Raw genomic sequence first — 18,058 nt, 5'->3', positions numbered from 1 at the left:
TCCATGAAAACAAAGTTATAATGAAAAGTTTTGTCAATAAGTGAATTTTTAGGTGATTCTTGTTTTTTAAACACAACATTATCTGGAAGAGACAGTGAGATATAATAGAAATTACAATATATAATAGAAAACACAAATACAATTTGTGAAGACATTTAAAAACTCTAGAGATAGAAGAGGAAACAACAGTGGCTGTATTCATCTGGCAGTGGCCCCAGGCCCCACCAAGAGATGTGGCACCCTCTCCCCAAGTCCTGGCATCTATGGAAATGATGGACAAGCCCCTGAACCTGTTTCATCAGCAGAGGAGGGAAGCAGATTGGTCACTAGCTACCGGGAAATATGAAGAGGCAATTTTGTGTCACAAAAAAATGGCTGCATATCTTTCCAAAACCATGAGACTGATAAGCAGACTCAATCACTGGAATTACAAAGGGATAGCCACATGAAACAACTCTTGCTTATTCAGAAGTGGAAAGGGGCAAAACGGGAGGAAAGGCGGAAAGCCCAGCAGACTCCTGATGGAGCCATTCACCTTCTGACATCATGCAAGCCAAAGTGTGTCTACGGCTCAACAGTTTAGTCCTTCCACAGTGCCAGCAATCTTCAACAGGGACCCAGCTCTGTTTCCCCCAATTGAAATCAAATGGCAACCAGGATTAACTTTTTTTAAGCAGAGTTATTTTCCTTTTCTTAACTTTAAGGTCATGCTATATGTAATAATTAATTTATAATGTCATAAAGGTTAATGCAAAACCTAAAATTAATACAGAAGTCCAGAGGTGACCTTGTATTGGAAAGATGCTTTTTATCACGCACTGACTGTATGCATTTTGTTATACAAAATTTATTTATTCTAATGAGGCATGTCAGTTACATGGCCCTTTTCTTCTTCTAAAGAGTAAAGTCCCAACAAAATCATGTCCTGGTAGCAAAGTTCCAAAAGATGACTAAACAACAATAGAAGGGCAGGCTACTAGGGTTGCTAGCAGATCTGATAAAGCTTCTTATGGCCAACAATGAAAGCTTGAGAAGAAAAAACAAGCAGCTGCAAGATTGAAACATCCAGGCTCCAGTAGGTTCCATTCGAAATGGAACTGGATGTAGATGATGACTTTATAGAAAAATCTGAATTATGAATCCTACCTCCCCCTTCAGAAACTGCTTCAGCCTCTTCCACCTGGCAGAAGTTTGCAGCAAACATAGGAAAAGCCAAGAACATTCCTATTCCCAACCTTCTTCCCTTGGACTTGCCATACACAGAGCTCTTCGCTTCTAGAACTCCGTAAAGATAGTCTGAGAGGACTTTTGAATAATTAAATGTAAGGTCACAAGGAGGTAAGGAAGAGTAAATTATACAAAAAGGGAAAACCAAGAAGCTAGGGATGATCCGGTCCAGAGGAAGGATCACTAGATGGACAATTGTAGAAGAAAGGGGTCTGCCCACACAATAGAAAATGGTAACTGGAAAACATACAGCATAGTCAGGAAACTGATTAGGGTCCAGGAAACTGGAGCTAGCAAACACTAACTTCTCTGGGGATTGTTTCTTCCAATTAAAACCAAATGGCAACCCAGAATAACTTTTTTCAAGCATAACTTCAAGGTTATGCTATACTTAATAACTAATTTTTGACTACATGCATTTTGTTACAATTTATTGATTCTAATAAGGCATTTGAGTTACATGCCTTTCTAGATGATCCTGCATATGCCCTACTTTACACTATTCCAAACATAATGAGAACTTCAAAACTATCAGAAGAAATGTTTAAATTTTCACTTCATAAACAAAAGAACCAAATGAGAACTTCTTTTTTAAAACAAATTATCAGTTTACATAATTAATCAAGATCCATCATAAGTTTTAATTCTCTGTTAGCTGAATTAAAATTTTGTGTACCACTTAAAAAATACCCAAGGAATTAATTCTTTATTTTGAATGGGGCATGAATGGAAGTAATGCTAGTAATCTGAATGTAGCAAATCAATGAAAATAATTATGTTTAAATTTAAAAAACTCTAGAAATATATGCCAACTGAAAATAAGTGTCTTCTGTATATAATTATGATTATTAGTAGTCACTACTGCACTTACTACCTCTTACTACCTGGGTCTCACTCTTTCTCACCTATAAATGAAGGGTTTGGACTAGATGGTCTGTGATGCCCTTTTCAGTAAGGAATTCCTGGCCTAGGAAGCTCTCTTTACCAATTAGGTACTTTAATGTGTTATCTATAGTCTTAGGTGATTTGTTTAGGGCTATAGAACCCTTGATTTGTTGGATATTATTAAGGTTTTTCTGGGTCTAAGAGCAGGATATCCATCATATCATGGTGCCTCCCAATTACATTTTTAAAAAACTTACTTTAAATTCAAGGTTCTCTAGAGGTTTTAAAAAGTCTTCATAAATTAATGAATACTGAATGTTCACTTTAAAATTGTATTGGGAGATGGTTTTTAGAAAACTATAGCCAATCATTACCACAGACTATGTTCTTAGGATTAAAAAAAAAAGACAGAAATAAAATGAATGGATAGAAGAAAAGAAAGGAAGGGAAAGAAAGGAGGAAAAGAAGGAAATAAGCATTTATTGAAGGATTATTATGTGCTAAGTGCCTTAAATACTGTCTCATTTGATCCTCAAAACAATCCTAGGAATGAATTATCAAGAAAAGGTTAGGTGCTATGATTGTCCCCATTTTGCAGTAGATAAAAATGAGGCAGCAGAGGTTAAGTGACTTGCCTACAATCACACAACTATTAAATAAGTATTTGAGATTGTATCTTCTTCTAAAGAGTAAAGTCCCAATAAAATCATGTCCAGGCCTAATGTCCTAACTATTGTACCATCTGGCTGCCTCTCAAGGGATACAATTTAGTGTTTCTCTCTGTCTCTCTGTCTTCTCTGTTTCTCTCTGTCTCTGTCTATGTCTCTATCTCTCTCTCTGTCTCTGTCTCTCTCTATCACACACACACACACACTGACCTAATGAGCGATGGATAATGAAAAGCACTTAAAATGTACGGTATATATCATAAATACACAAAACAGCAATAATGAACATAGGGAATAAAGGGCCTATGTTTATTTCTCTTATTAAGAATAAATCCATCTTCTATTCTTCTAACAATTTAAATAATTGATATTCATTGATAGGGTATTTCTTTCAATGACACCAGTTGTAAACAATTTATATCTTAGTAAATAAGTCTTTGAAAGTTGCTGCATCCAAAAAAAAATCATTCTTCTTAAGTCAATCTAGAAATCAGCTTCTCTGAATTTAGCTAAGATGCCAAAACTACACAACAATGTTGGAATGTCACATGGATTATATTTCACAGAAAATAACATGCCTTCATTAAAATTTTCATAACTTCTATTCACAATATAAGACTGAAATCTTATCATACCTCATCCTGAATGAGTCATGTCCACATTCTCATAAATTCTTCATAGAGGAACTACCTAACACCCTGGACTCCTTCTTCTTAATTTCAACTATCTCAGGAGTTCCAATTTATCATTCAGGCTTTCCATCTGTTCTCTATAATTTTTGCATATTACATGTGTATGTGTGTGTAATATATATATGTATAATACACATACATATACATATATGTATATATGTGTAAGTGTGCATATTCCTGCCTCATATACAACTTAGCGAATGCATGCTGTCATTTGCTGCAGCCTATTTATACACATAAAGCATCTTTCAACTTGACCTTTGGGTCATGCTGCAATCATGGTGTTGTAAAATTTGTGACCATATAGCAGCACAAAGAGAACAATAATGTTAAAAAAAAGATGAGGTTTTGTGGCAATTAACAGTTTGGAATATGTGAAAGCAGGAAACAATCTCCCAAATACAATCTGATACAATTCATTTCTCCTACTCAGGAATTAAATTAAGGAATCATCCTCCACAACAGAAGTGTAAAATTAACTTAAATGCATAAATCTCTAGTGGTTCTTCTATGTTGCCAACATGAAATACATAACAAAAATATGAAGGCATATGCAAAACACTAGCCACCAACTAGAATGACCATGTCTATGTAAGCAAGAGACAACATGCACAATAGTTAACGGCGATAGAGTAAGACAGATCTTAGTTTCAAGTCTTGCCACAGACACCTACAGCCTATGTGACCTTGAACAAGTTACCTAACTTCCATGTCCACCAGACAACTTTCTAAGCCTGTGTTACAAAGCAGCTGCTCAACTATATTGGTAGTTTCCTCACTTACTCCCTACATCAATGAAACTTCTCTGTGATTCTCTACCTACCTTCCATGGAAAATAGCTCATTTTGAAAGTGATGTAAGCTTTTTTTTTTTTTATTATAATATTGTCTTTCTTGGGGAGCTATATATTTAATGGATCCAATATGAAAAATTATATGGGAATGTCAAGAGTACAAAAATATTTATGATTAGCTGGGGAGGCTTCTTAAGAATTAAATTTGTTTATTTAATTGTTTTGTTATGATTTAGTATATAGAAGTTATAATATTTAAAAATATTATAATACAGTGGTGCAAGAATGACCCAAAATAAATAAGTAAATATACCAAAATAAATTCATTTATATAAAAAGGAAATATCAGAATCTGTATTCCTGAAAAATTACCCAACAGTTGAAAAAGAAAAATATTTTTCACCTGTATACTACTTGTGTCTTTCTAAATTCTAATTCTACAGGATCAACCATTGCAATACATATTACTGACCTAATTTATTTATCAAGATAGTATCATTTCTAGTAACCATACTTACTGAAATCTTCTCGGTATAGTTCTACACTGCAAGAATCAAATTTCCAAATACACTCTGGGTTATTAGTTCTATTTTTAACCTGCCGCTCATATACTGTATGTACTTAAAATTCAGAACATGTTTACATTATCCATCCAGCAAGCTAATGGAACTGCACACACCAGACAGTCATGCATAATTCAAATCAATATCCTCAGGCTTGCAACTCTAAGTCAAAGCTGCCTTTAAATAAGCTGGGGTGTGACTTTAACAAGAATAAAGTGTATCTAATTTTCTTCTTTATCCCCCCAAATTGATACATTTTGCGATGGAATATCATAAATGTGCAGCCACTGTATAATAATACATTTGTAAACTACTGAAAAAAAGAGATAAATAAAGAAGTTGAAAAAATAAACAAAATAACAAAAATATTCTTGGAAAATTATTTCTACATAGAGTAGGCTGGAAGGGGAAAGAAAAGAGGAAAGGAGCACAGTTGAATTAGATTCAAATAACAAAGGTCAGAAGAACAGAACAAATAAGTATAAATTTTACTAACAGAAGTTTATATAAAAGCTACAGAAGCATAGCTCTAAATTGAATTTCTTCATTATGATTATAAAAAAAATTAAGTTACAAAATTGGCCATATTGACTGTAATCCATACAAATAAAAAATATTATTGGATTTCCATAATTAGCGGTTTGTCTAGAAATGGCCCACAACTAAAATAGCTTGGGTCTTGCAAATTAAATTTGAGCCTCATTGGCAGAACATGTGGAGATCCCACCATGTCAGACTCTAGTCTCTCACCTCTGTAATGGATAAAATGTGTTTTTAAAATAACAAGAAAGGAAAGAAAATAAGATCTTATAATTATAGGTTACAATTGTAAGAAAGGTCTGCCTTTCATTGAGATTCTCAACAAAAAATTGTCTACCTAAAATATTTTATTTTATAAATTTATTTTAGAGGTAACAACCTTTTAAAATGTTGGGATATGTTGAAAAAATTTTCTCTTTAAAGCTTCAAAATTGACTTCTCACTTAAAGAAGATCTCGAGTTACAAAAGACATCACTGCTCAAGCATCTAATTCAATTATGAGAATCTCATATTGATCTTCTTTAATATTAACAGACATACAAAACATAATATCCTCCACAATGTCAGTCCATTACCCATCTATTAAAGTCAAGGTACAGCAAATTCAAAGGACAGAAAATGATAAGAGAGAGACAGAGACAAACACACACACACACACACACACACACACAGAGAGAGAGAGAGAGAGAGAGAGAGAGAGAGAGAGAGAGAGAGAGAGAGAGAGAGAGAGAGAGAGAGAGAGAGAGAGAAAGAATGAATTCTTTGGTATCAAACATAATAACATAATACCTTTCTAAATCTGGAAATCTGGTAAAAGAAAAGTCCTTTCAATGAAGGTAGAAAAATCTATAATAGTTCTATCCACAGTGTTAACTTTTACAGTTTCCTAATTGAAATCAAAGAAATAATTGATCTATTTTCTGAACTCAAGACACCAGAACTGAAGAAGTATTAATTAGTTAAATCAGGTCTTCAACAACAACAAAAAGACCAAAGAAAGAACTAATATTCTAAATCCTTTCAAAAATTAGAGGAAAGAGAAACAAGGCAGTTATGACAATTCAGTAGCTTATGAGTAAGGAAAAAGACATATTAAAAAACAATAACTGTATTAGTAATACAATTATTTAGGAAATCTAAAAGAGGTGTTCTTTATTATTTTTGTAGTTTGAGAAAATTCAATTTTAAAAATTTAAATCAGGGGGTAGGGAAGAAGATGCTTAAATTCTTTCAGTTGTTTAGAATTCTATGAAACTGGTTTGCATATAGACAGAAAACAGTTTCAAAAGGTTTCAGTTTCACCAAATATTAGTAATATAATATATACAAATACGTAATATATACAATGAAGTATAATAAAAGTTTATCCTTTCTTTGGGGATGTTCTCCTCCTTTCATGTCCATATACTTTACCCCAATTTTAATGATCAATTCACAAACTCCTTGTTTCCTGCTATGTTGGCTATATAACTGCAAACTTATAGCATAAAGATTCAAATGTTACACTATTTTTATATTTATAAAAATGTTACATAATTCAAAACAATAATCAATGATAAGAGTGTAACCAATAAAAAGAATTATAAAAGATAATTGTAGAAAATAAAATGGTCATAAATCATATGGAAGGACAGCAAAAAATTAAGAGGGATCAGAAAAAAATCTTTCATTAAAATGTGAAAATTTAGCTAGGATTTAAAGGAAGCCAAGAGACAGAGATAAGAAGGAAAAGCATTCCAGAATGAGAGACAGCTACTGAAGATGACAGGCTTTGTTTAAGGAATAGCAAGAAGGTGAGTAGCACTGAATTGAAGAGCATGTAAGTGTGTGTGTGTGTGTGTGTGTGTGTGTGTGTGTGTGTGTGTGTGTGTGTGTGTGTGTGTGTGTGTGTAATGTAAGAGGACCAAAAAAATCCTGAGTTGGGGAGAGGGCTTTGAATAAAAAAAAACCCAATTATTTAATATTTGAATACTGAAAGTGGAGGCGGTTGGAGGGAGATACTAGGGTTTACTATTATGGTGCTGAAATAGAAAGGGGATTGGACAACTGGCCAAAAAGAGTTTACAGGAGACCCTCTGTAAGAGCACTGGGCTTATAATAAGGCCCTGCCTGTCAACTTTGTTGCCAATTTACCCAATTCCAGGGCAGAAAAAGTGGAAGGAGCCCTAAGCTCCTAGTCACAATACCAGGGATGAAAGAAGAGCACTTGCATTGGCAAGGGAGCGGGAACTAAAATGCAGACTAGGAAAGCAGTGATTTCTCCTCTTCTTAGATCATACCACCTTGGAAGCATTGAAAATTTAAAGACAGCCTTAAATAGTTACAAAAACAGCAAGACAAAAAAGCCTGAACACTAGACAGTGGTACCACAAGAGATGTGGAAAGAATAAGAAGAGTAGAGCCACATTCTAATACAGAGTTCAAAGTTAAAAAAAAAAAAAGTTTGGAAAAATAAGATGAGGAAAAAGGAATGTAACCATAAAAAACAACTACTGTGATAATGAAACTCAAGACACAAATTCAGAAGACAACATGAAAACACTTATAAGTAAAATCTCAAAGAAAAATGCAGGTTGTACACAGACTCAACAAAAATTCCTAGAAAAAAAGGAAAGCTTTTTTTTTCTATATAAATTTTATTTAAACTTTTTTGACAGTATATATGCATGAGTAATTTTTTTATAGTATTATCCCTTGTATTCATTTTTCCAAATTATCTCCTCCCTCTCTCTACTCCCTCCCCTTGATGACAGGCAATCCCATACATTTTACATGTGTTACAATATAACCTAGATACAATATATGTGTGTAAATACCATTTTCTTGTTGCACATTAAGTATTAGATTCCGAAGGTATAAGTAACCTGGGTAGATAGACAGTAGTGCTAACAATTTACATTCACTTCCCAGTGTTAAAGGAAAGCTTTTTTAACAAGAGAAAAAAAACATACAAAAATCAAATATGAGTGATAAAGAAAAACTGGGGGGAAATGAAAGTGATCCAACAAAATTATGAAAAAAGAATTAATAACTTCGTAAAAGAGTAACAAGAAATACTGGGGGGAACCAAAAAAGAAGAACTGGTCAAATGGAAGCTAATAATTCCAAGAGGCATCAATAAACAATAAAATTTTAATAAATGAAAAAAAAATAAAAGAGTACATGAATATCTCATAAGAAAAAGCAACTGTCATGGAAAATATCAAAGAAAGATAATTTAAGAATTATTGACCAACTAAAATCCATGATTAAAAAAAATAGCCTAAACACCATATTTCAAGAAGTTATATTCAAAACTCCTGTGATATCTTAGAACCTGAAGGCAAAATAGAAACTGAAAGAATCCACTGATCACCTCCTGAAAGAGATTGCCAAATGAAAACTCCTAATATTGTAGCCAAACTTATAACTCTCAGGTCAAGGAGAAAATATTTATAAGCAGCCAGAAACAAATAATTAAAATACTAAGGAGACACAATCAAGTTAACACAAGACTTAACATCTACAAATAAAGGATCAGAATAAGATATTCTGGATGGCAAAGGAGCTAAGATTATAACCAAGAATAATTTAATTAAAAAAGTATATAGTCCTTCAGAAGAAAAATAAATATATTTAATGAAATAGAGGACTTTAGAACATTCATGATGAAAAGAACACAGCTGAATAGAAAATTCAACATTGAAACCTAAGCCTCAAGAGAATCATAAAAAGGTAAACATGAAAGATAAATCATATGGGACTTAATAAGCTTCAAACTTTACATTTCTATATAAGAAGGTGATAGATGTGACTCTTAAGAAGTTTATCATTATTAGGATAGTTAGAGGTAACCCTACAGAGGGTTCAGATGTGAGTGGATTGTGTTGGAATGACTTCCCCTCCCCCCCCAAAAAAATGAAGGGGTGAGAGAGATGCACTCAAATAAGGAGGAAGGAAGAATAATAATATTATCTCACATAAAAGAGTCATGCAAGGAAGGGTTTTTATAGTGGATAGAGAATGGGAGAGTTGGATGAAAGGCAATGTTTGAACTCCACTGTATTCTGAACTGGTTTAAAGAAGGAAGACTATCCATTTTACTCAATAGGGAAATAAGGGGGAAAGGCACTAAGAGAAAGGAGGTGGGGTAATAAAACCCCATTTTATTAAGGGATTAAGGGAGAAGCAAATACTTTTGGTGAGCATCCATATCTCTTCCTTTATATTATCAGAGTCACTGAACAAAGAAATCCTGAATGATTAAATATATCTAAGAAACACTTTATTTTAAGGGAATCTGTAAGTTAATCTTTTATTCTATAATTTTGATTCCCCCCAATTGACAAATTATAAATTAATAAACAATAAACACATATTATTTGCTTGTATTTTGTTTTCTTTCTCAGTTTTTTTCTCCTTCTTGATCCAATTTTTCTTGGGCAGCAAGATAATTGCAGAAATGTATATATATACATATATATATATATATATATATATATATATATATATATATATATATATATATATATATATATATATATATATATATATATATACACAAATCTATATATATATATTGGATTTAACATATATTTAACATGTATTAGATTACTTGCCATCTAGGAGAAGCAGTAGGGGGAAGTAGGGGAAAACTTGAAACAAAAGGTTTTGCAAGGGTCAATGTTGAAAAATTACCCATGCATATGTTTTGTAAATAAAAAGCTCTAATAAAAAAAGATTAAAACAATTTTAAAAATTAAAAAAATAACAATGAAATCTATTTACATTTTTCTATCAATTAGAAATGTTAAAGATGTGGTTCATTGAGAGAATATAGTTTGCTGAAAACCTACTTGTTCTCTACAAATATCTTTATCAATAGTACCCTAAATTCACACACACATGATTCTTATAAAGATATCATGTAGATGGGATGACAGGCATATAGATCAGTAGTTGCTAATGATTTTTTTAAATAATAAAATCTAAGATTTTTTTTCCCTAACATTTGGCATTCTCTCTCCTTTAGAATTCATAAACTGGGTCCTCAATACTTTCATAATTCTATTATATATATACCACAGACACACTTATACACACACATTTGATCTTATCATAAGGTTTTTTTTAAATATCTTTTCTCTTTTTAGTGTCTTTTCTATTTATTCTGTAAGAACTTACTGATCTGTGATATTAGGGTTCAAATGTGGTGGTTCTACCAACCTTGAAGAAAATTATTTTTTGAAATAATTTTAATAAATCTTTTCTGTTTTTCTTTTTATTTTCATTCTTAACTAATAGGAATTTAAAGGATTTGTAAACTTGGAACTTTTACTATTTTGATAATTGTATTTCAATGTAACTAATCTCTTTTGTAATTCTATATATTTTTACTTTTCACATTTAAAAACATTATTCTAAGAACCATAAGAATTACCAGACTGCCAAAGAGAGCCATAATACAAAAAAAAAGTTAAGAATCCCTGCTTTAGTTATATAATTTACCAAACTTTCTTCAAATGGATTTTACCCTCTATTGCTTCTGTTTTATATGACAATACACTCATAAATATATATCATCCTTCCTTCTAAGATTTTGCAGAACAGCTTAAATCTAACTATTCTAACAATCTTTCCATTTGGCAATGGAATATTTGCTGACCAATTTTCTGTCAATTGTTGTAGCAATTCTCCTTGTTGTAGCAATTAATGTATATTAGCTTAACTACTGAATGAAGGTATTATAGTTGGTATCAATAGCATTTCTGTTATTTCCCATTTTTGAAATTCAAAAGCTTGTTTAAAGAACTCAAAGTTAAATCTTAATTGTAGGCTACATCCTTATTAATAATATTCCTTCATCTTATTCATTATAAATTTTTATCTTTGTTATTGTTTAGTGATTTCAATCCAGTCTTACTTGTGACCCCATCTGGGATTTTCCTGGGAAAGATTCATCAGTGATTTGCCATTTTGTTTTCCAGTTCATTTTACAGATGAGAAACTAAGGCTAATAGGGTTAAATGATTTGTCCTGAATCACAAAGCTAGTAAAAGTCTGAGGCCAAAATTGAACTCATATCTTCTTGACTCCAGACAATTGATTGTGGGACAGTACCCATACTATTATAAGTGGTTTGCCGGTATCACTACTGAGTGACTAGTATCCCAAAAAGATCATAAAAGAGAATAAAGGACTCAAATGTGTAAAAAAAACATTTATTGTAGCCCTATAGTAGTTGGAATGGGAAATTAAGTGGATTCCCATCAATTGGGGAATGGCTAAATAAGTTATAGTATATGAATTATTACAGTTCTATAATTATTGTTCTATATTATTATTTTATAAGAAATAATGAGTAGGCTGATTTCAGAAAAGCCTGAAAAATTTACATGAATCAGTCTGAGTCAAGTGAGCAGAAGCTGAACACTGTACACAGTAACAGAAAGATTATAATGATCAACTATGATAAACTTAGCTTTTCTCAGTAATGTGGTGCTCCAAGACAATTACAATAAACTTGTAATGGAAAATGCCATTTGCATTAAGAGGGAGAACTATGGAGACTGAATGGAGTCCAAAGTATATTTACCTTCTTTTGTTTACTTTTTTTTCATGATTTTTTCTTCTTTGTTCAGATTTTTCTTTCATAATGACAAATATGGAAATGTATTAAAATGATTGTACCTGTAGAACCTATATCAGATTGCTTGCTTTCTTGGGGACAAGGGAAGAAAAGGAAGGAGGGAGAAAAAATTTAGACATCAAAATCTTACAAAAATAAATGCTGAGAGCTATCTTTACATATAATTGGAAAAATAAAATACTATTGAGAAAAATAAGTGATTTTCTGTTCATTAAAATCTAATTTCATCTTTTACAATGTTATATGAAACTATTCACCCTTATCTACCAATTTTTTTAAGTATTTATGATATAGAAACATGAAACTTCTGTATGTTTTGCAAGTCTTTGGACCCTTTCAAGTACTAATAGTCAAATAAAATTTGTTGATAATCTGAAAATCAAGTCATGTTTACTCACTCTACCTCTGTCCTGCCAAGAAGAGAGGAGCCATTTGCTTTGTAGGTTCTAAGAAGTGAAGTGATCCAAAAACAGGTACAAAACACCATTGCACTTCAAGCCACATCTTCTGACCATGAGTCATGCTATTCATGTGGTATCAAAGCTCTCTGAAGCTCAAAAGAAGAAAGGGACATAGATTCATAGGAGGAAAGAGGGAAATCATATACAAAGTTTAAGGAAGAGCAAACACAAAGGCATATGGTCAGGAAAAAGTACAATACTGGGATAAGAAGAAATTCAAGTGTATTGAATAGGAAATTTACATTGCTAAAATATTTAGTTGACCTATTTCTCAGTCAGTTTCATATTATACACATTTCAATTCATAGTAATCATAGACTTATCATAATAATTTTAAAAATCTAGTTTTAGCAATAATATAATATTAAATATAATATAGAACTGGAAGTCTCAAGATACTTACTTACCTGTAATGGGATTTTTTTATATTAACTAAATTTAAGAACTAAATTAACTAAAATTAAACATCTCTCACTGTAGAAATGTTCTTACCTTCCTCCCCAATCTCTCTTAGTCTTTGCATATCACAAAATGATATCAGATTAATCCTTTAGTCTGAAATCTTTGGTGTCACCTGAATTAAACCTTCATCAGGTTTTCTTTAATTATCAATTCTGAAACATATACTGAAAGGAAGAAAATAGGCACTTATTAACTATCTACTAGATGCCATGCACTCTCCTAAGTACTTTATAAATATTATCTTATTTGATCCTCACATTAATTCTGAGGTGTGCTATTATTATGATGCCTATTTTATAGTTGAGGAAACTGAAAATCATTTTAATTGTTTTGCCCATGGTCACATAGCTTTAAGTATCTGAAGCCAGATTGGGAGTCTCCTGCCTTCTCTATGCATCTAAATGCATCTACTATATGCCAGGCACTATATTAAATGTTGGGCAAAAAACAGTCCCTGTCCTCAAGAAACACACAATCTAATGGAGGAAACAACTTTATACAAACTAGCTATATTGACAATAAATAGGAATAATCAATAGAAAGAAGGCAACAGAATTTTGAGGAATTAAGAAAGGTTTACTTCCTGAACTCTTCCACTACAGCATTTATCTGACTATCAAAAACTTATTTCATTTTAATCTTTCTATGTCTTTCTTGCTGAAGTCTTAATCAGTTTCTAAGTGGAGAAGCATATTTAGGCCTAGAAGGACTCCTCCTGAACTTATTAGGGTAAGGATCAGACTTAGAAAAGGAAGATGTCTTTAATTAATTTGGTTAATAGGAGTTATTTCTTCAACTTACCACTGACCAGGAGAAAAGGAAAAGAAGAAATCAGAGATTGACGGGTTTTAAGAAAATGATTCTCCAAGATGTGCCACAAATTAGGTGACTATTAAAACTATTGTTCTATTTGAAATAAAACTATGAAATGAACTTTCACCTAAGCACTATAAGACTATCTTAGGTTATCATAAAACTTTATTTTTTGGGGGGCAGGGAGGAATACTATAGATAGCAAAAAGTATGTCAGTAGTATGGGGAAATTCTACCCTTTTAGGAGATGTGTCTATAGAGAAATTCTTAAATGTGAGTAATTTAATACATTTATCTGCAGCAGAATTGTACCCAAAATAGAACAGCAATTTTTTATATATTATGTAACTACAGAGCTATTGGTTGAAGAGATATGCACAGTCTTGGGAAAATTATGAAGAAGGCTTTTTAGAAACCATTTAAATTTTTTAAAATTTTCTTCAAAAACTTTCTTTAATTGTGTTAGAATGTTCTATGGTAAGAATTAAATTATTTTAGGAAATGAAAAATATCTTATTTATAGTTTTAAGTGGCAAGTTACAAAATTGTAGGCATAATATAAATTTTTAATCTGTTAAGAGGAAAATTTTTCTGTAACAATAGAAATTTACTTCTCTTTGATGAAAAATAATAGAGCCCTGATAACTCTCAATGGAAATTTTTTCTTTTTCTCTTTTTGCTGTGTAGAAAAGAAGGAAGAATGAGGAAGTTGAAACCAGTATAAATTATTTTAGCAATAGGCTATGAAGATATGATTCCTCTGAAGAAACAAAGAGAGAGCAGTTTCACAGGAACCTCATCAACTAAGACTTAAAAGCCATGTTTGAAGTTGCAAGCTTAGGGCAAATAAGTAACATAAGTTCTCCAACTATAGTATCAAAAGTATAAAACACCAGAAATGAGCTGAGTTTGATAGTGATTGATAAGGATAACAGAAGGATTTTTAAAGTGATGTTTTAGTCAAAAACAATAAAGCAAAGCAAAAAAAGGCAAAACAAAGTTGCCAGTCATAGATGGGAAAATTATAATGGATGGCAGTGAGAAGATATTGTACAGAACTTTCATTTCAATTTTCTCTTTCAGAAACAAAAGTGGAGAGGAATGATGAAGCTCTGTTCCTGGAGTAGGAAGTGATAAAGTGAATGTCAGGGGCACACTCCTTATAAGGTGAAAGATCTGTGAGCAATGTCCATCCTTCCAGGGACAGAGTATTGAAGAGATATATTACTTTGTTACATTACTCTAATTAAATAAACAAGCAAACATTTATTAAAGAACTACTATATAGCTAGATACTTTGTTAGGCATTGTTGGAAAGTTTTTCCTTAAATTGAGTCTAAATTTGCCTTTTTACATCTTTGATCCATTGATTCTTGTTCTGACTTTGAAGTGAAGCAAAATAGGTATAATTTCTCTTACATGTAAAATCTTTTTTATGCTTGAAGAAATTAGGAAACATGAATCCATTAAGTCTTCCTTTTCTTTTTTGTTAATCGTGCCCTGTTTTCCCAAATGAACCTTATTTCACATGAACTTCATTATTCTGCTCCCTTCCTTCTGAAAAGTATCACCAATATATTTCCTAAAATAAGTAATCTAAACTAATATAATCTAACTATAAATTTTTTTCTCACCAGGAATAGGAAGAAATGACTTTCCTACAGTCAGACATGAATCTCAATGCAACTGAATATTTCTTTTCTTGGCAGTGTAAAAATACTCGACTTACAAAGTTTGCATGACACTAAAACCCCAACACTTTTTTTACACTGGCATATATCTCCCATATTGTGTACTTGTGATGTTGATTTTTAACTCTATTAGATAAAGGGTTGTTAATAGACACATCTCGAATAAATCTCATCTTACTAGATGTGACCCAACATTTGAGCCTGTCAAGATTTTTTTCAGTCTATACTCTGATCCAGTATGCTAGTTATTCCTCCCAGTTTTGTGTCATATGTAAGATTTAAAAGCATGTCATCTACTTATTTATCCAAATCATTAATAAAAATGTTAAAGATGTTAAAGATGTTAAAATGTAAAAGATGTTAAAATGTTAAATGTACTAAACACAGATTCCCTGAGGCACTATACTGAAATTTCCTCCCAAGCAGACATAGAATAATTAATGATGGTTACTCAGGTCAAGCTATTTAACCAATTCCAAGTAAACCCATATTTTTTTATCTTTTGTGTAAGAAAAATAGGAGAAATTTTCTCAAATGCTCCATTAAAATCTATATATGCCAGAAATATAACATTTCTCTGATATAACCATATAGTAACTCTGTCAAAAAATGAAATGAGATTAGTCTGGCATTATCTATTGTTGATAAAGCCTCTCAACTCTTTGTAATCACTAATTCCTTTTCTAGATGTTTCCTAAAATCATCGTTTTAATAAAATCATTTAATTTGGGAGCTGCAAGAGACTTCAGTGGTTTCGTTCTCCAACTTACATCCAAAGGGAGTATTCAATATATTAGATCTGATAAATAAGTGGTCATTTATCCTGTGTGATGGCCTCTAAGAAGTTAGAATCTACTATCTCTCAAGAAACCCCCATCTACTTTCAATACCTTCAATCATTAGGATTTTTGCATTAAAAAATCAAGCCTAACTTTGGTTGTTTTTGTTTGTTTGTTTGTTTGTTTTTGCAACTTTTACCTACTGCTCCAACTTCTACTCTTTGGGACCAAAAAGAATAAGTCTAATGCCTCCTAAATATGATAAAATAATTGAACATGCATATCTCATGTCTCTCCTGAGATTACTCTTTTTTATGATAAATATTACCAGTTCCTTCAACTGATTCTCATATGATATGGACTAAAGGTAATTTACCATCTTAGGTGTCTCCTCTGGACCCTTCAGATTATCTATTTAAGACTTTCTTAAATTCAAACCATAGTACTCAGAATCAAACATAATACTCCATATGAGATCTGATGAGGGGTAAATATAATAGGATGGTTGGCTGCCTATTTCTGGAAGCTATTTCTGACTCTTTTAATATAATATCACACTATTGATTTATATTGTGCTTGTATCCTATTAAAACCCTCATATCTTTTTTCAGGATTGCTGCTTATATGCATGCCCATTTTATTCACATATACACTTGCTAAGTTGATTTTTGTACTCAAGCAGATGATTTTAGAATTTCCTATTAGATTATATTTGTGTTATCTACAAATTTGGTGGACATACTATTTGTGCCATTACAGTAATAAAAGATTTTTTAAAAAATTAAAGAGAATATATCTCAGAATGGAACATTGAAGATCTTTATCAGAGCCTAATTATCATATAGATACTGAACTGTTAACAACTTATTCTTTGATTTGGTTTTTGACCTACTCATTCTTTAGGATTAAATTATTTAGTTTCTAATTAATTTATAATTTATCTGTCCATGGTTCTTTATTGAAATAAATTTTTACTGAGTTACAATCTAAAAAGGATGTATTTAATATTTCTATTTTTCTGACTTTTCTGCATTTGATTGTGAAGTATTTGTGTGTATGCCATATACCACTGAGAGAAGGCATTTTGTATCCATACAATTTTCTCCAGAGGTCTGTAATATCTGCCTTTCCTAAAATTCTATCTACCTCCTTACCTTCTTTATTGTTTATCTTATATTAGATTAGTAATTCTGATAGGGGGAAGATGAGGTTCTCCCACTACTATAGTTTTACTGTCTCCTGTAATTAATTTAAATTCTCCCCTAAAAAATCTGGATCCTTTTATTTAGCACATATATGTTTAGTATTGATGTTACTTCATTGTCTATGGTATATATTTTTTTCTCCATCGTTCTATTTCTTAGGTTTTTTTTTTTATTTAATTTTTATTTTATTTTATAATTATAACTTTTTTTTTGACAGTACATATGCATGGGTAATTTTTTACAACATTATCCCTTGCACTTACTTCTATTCAGATTTTTTCCCTTCCTCCCCTAACCCCCTCCCCCAGATGGCAGGCAGTCTTATACATGTTAAATATATTACAGTATATTCTAGATACAATATATGTGTGTAGAACCGAATTTTTTTTTGCACAGGAAGAATTGGATTCAGAAGGTAAAAATAACAGTTTACACTCATTTCCCAGTGTTCCTTCTCTGGATGTAGCTGATTCTGTCGTCTATGGTATATTTTAACAAGATATAGTTTCCTTTCTTCTCTTTTAAATGGATCTGTATTTGCTTTTGTTTTCTCTGAGATCATGATTGCTACTCCTTCATTTTTCACTTCAGCTAAAGTTTATTAGATTCTGTTCCATACCCTTAACTTTACTCTGTATTTCAGTCAGCTT

General features: G+C 31.6%; 1 protein-coding gene and 1 pseudogene across 9 annotated transcripts in view; one reads left to right on the top strand and one right to left on the bottom strand.

The window, feature by feature from the left end:
* Nucleotides 1–18,058, bottom strand: part of SYT14 (synaptotagmin 14) — a 258,761-nt gene that overhangs the window by 137,035 nt on the left and 103,668 nt on the right. The gene's annotated exons all lie outside the window — the stretch shown is intronic.
* Nucleotides 264–1,320, top strand: LOC141544251 (nuclear receptor-binding factor 2-like; annotated as a pseudogene).

Source organism: Sminthopsis crassicaudata, chromosome 5 (assembly GCF_048593235.1).
Source record: "Sminthopsis crassicaudata isolate SCR6 chromosome 5, ASM4859323v1, whole genome shotgun sequence".
Taxonomy (NCBI): domain Eukaryota; kingdom Metazoa; phylum Chordata; class Mammalia; order Dasyuromorphia; family Dasyuridae; genus Sminthopsis; species Sminthopsis crassicaudata.
The sequence above is the reverse complement of the archived record's forward strand: the minus strand, read 5'-3'. Positions and strand labels throughout refer to the sequence as shown.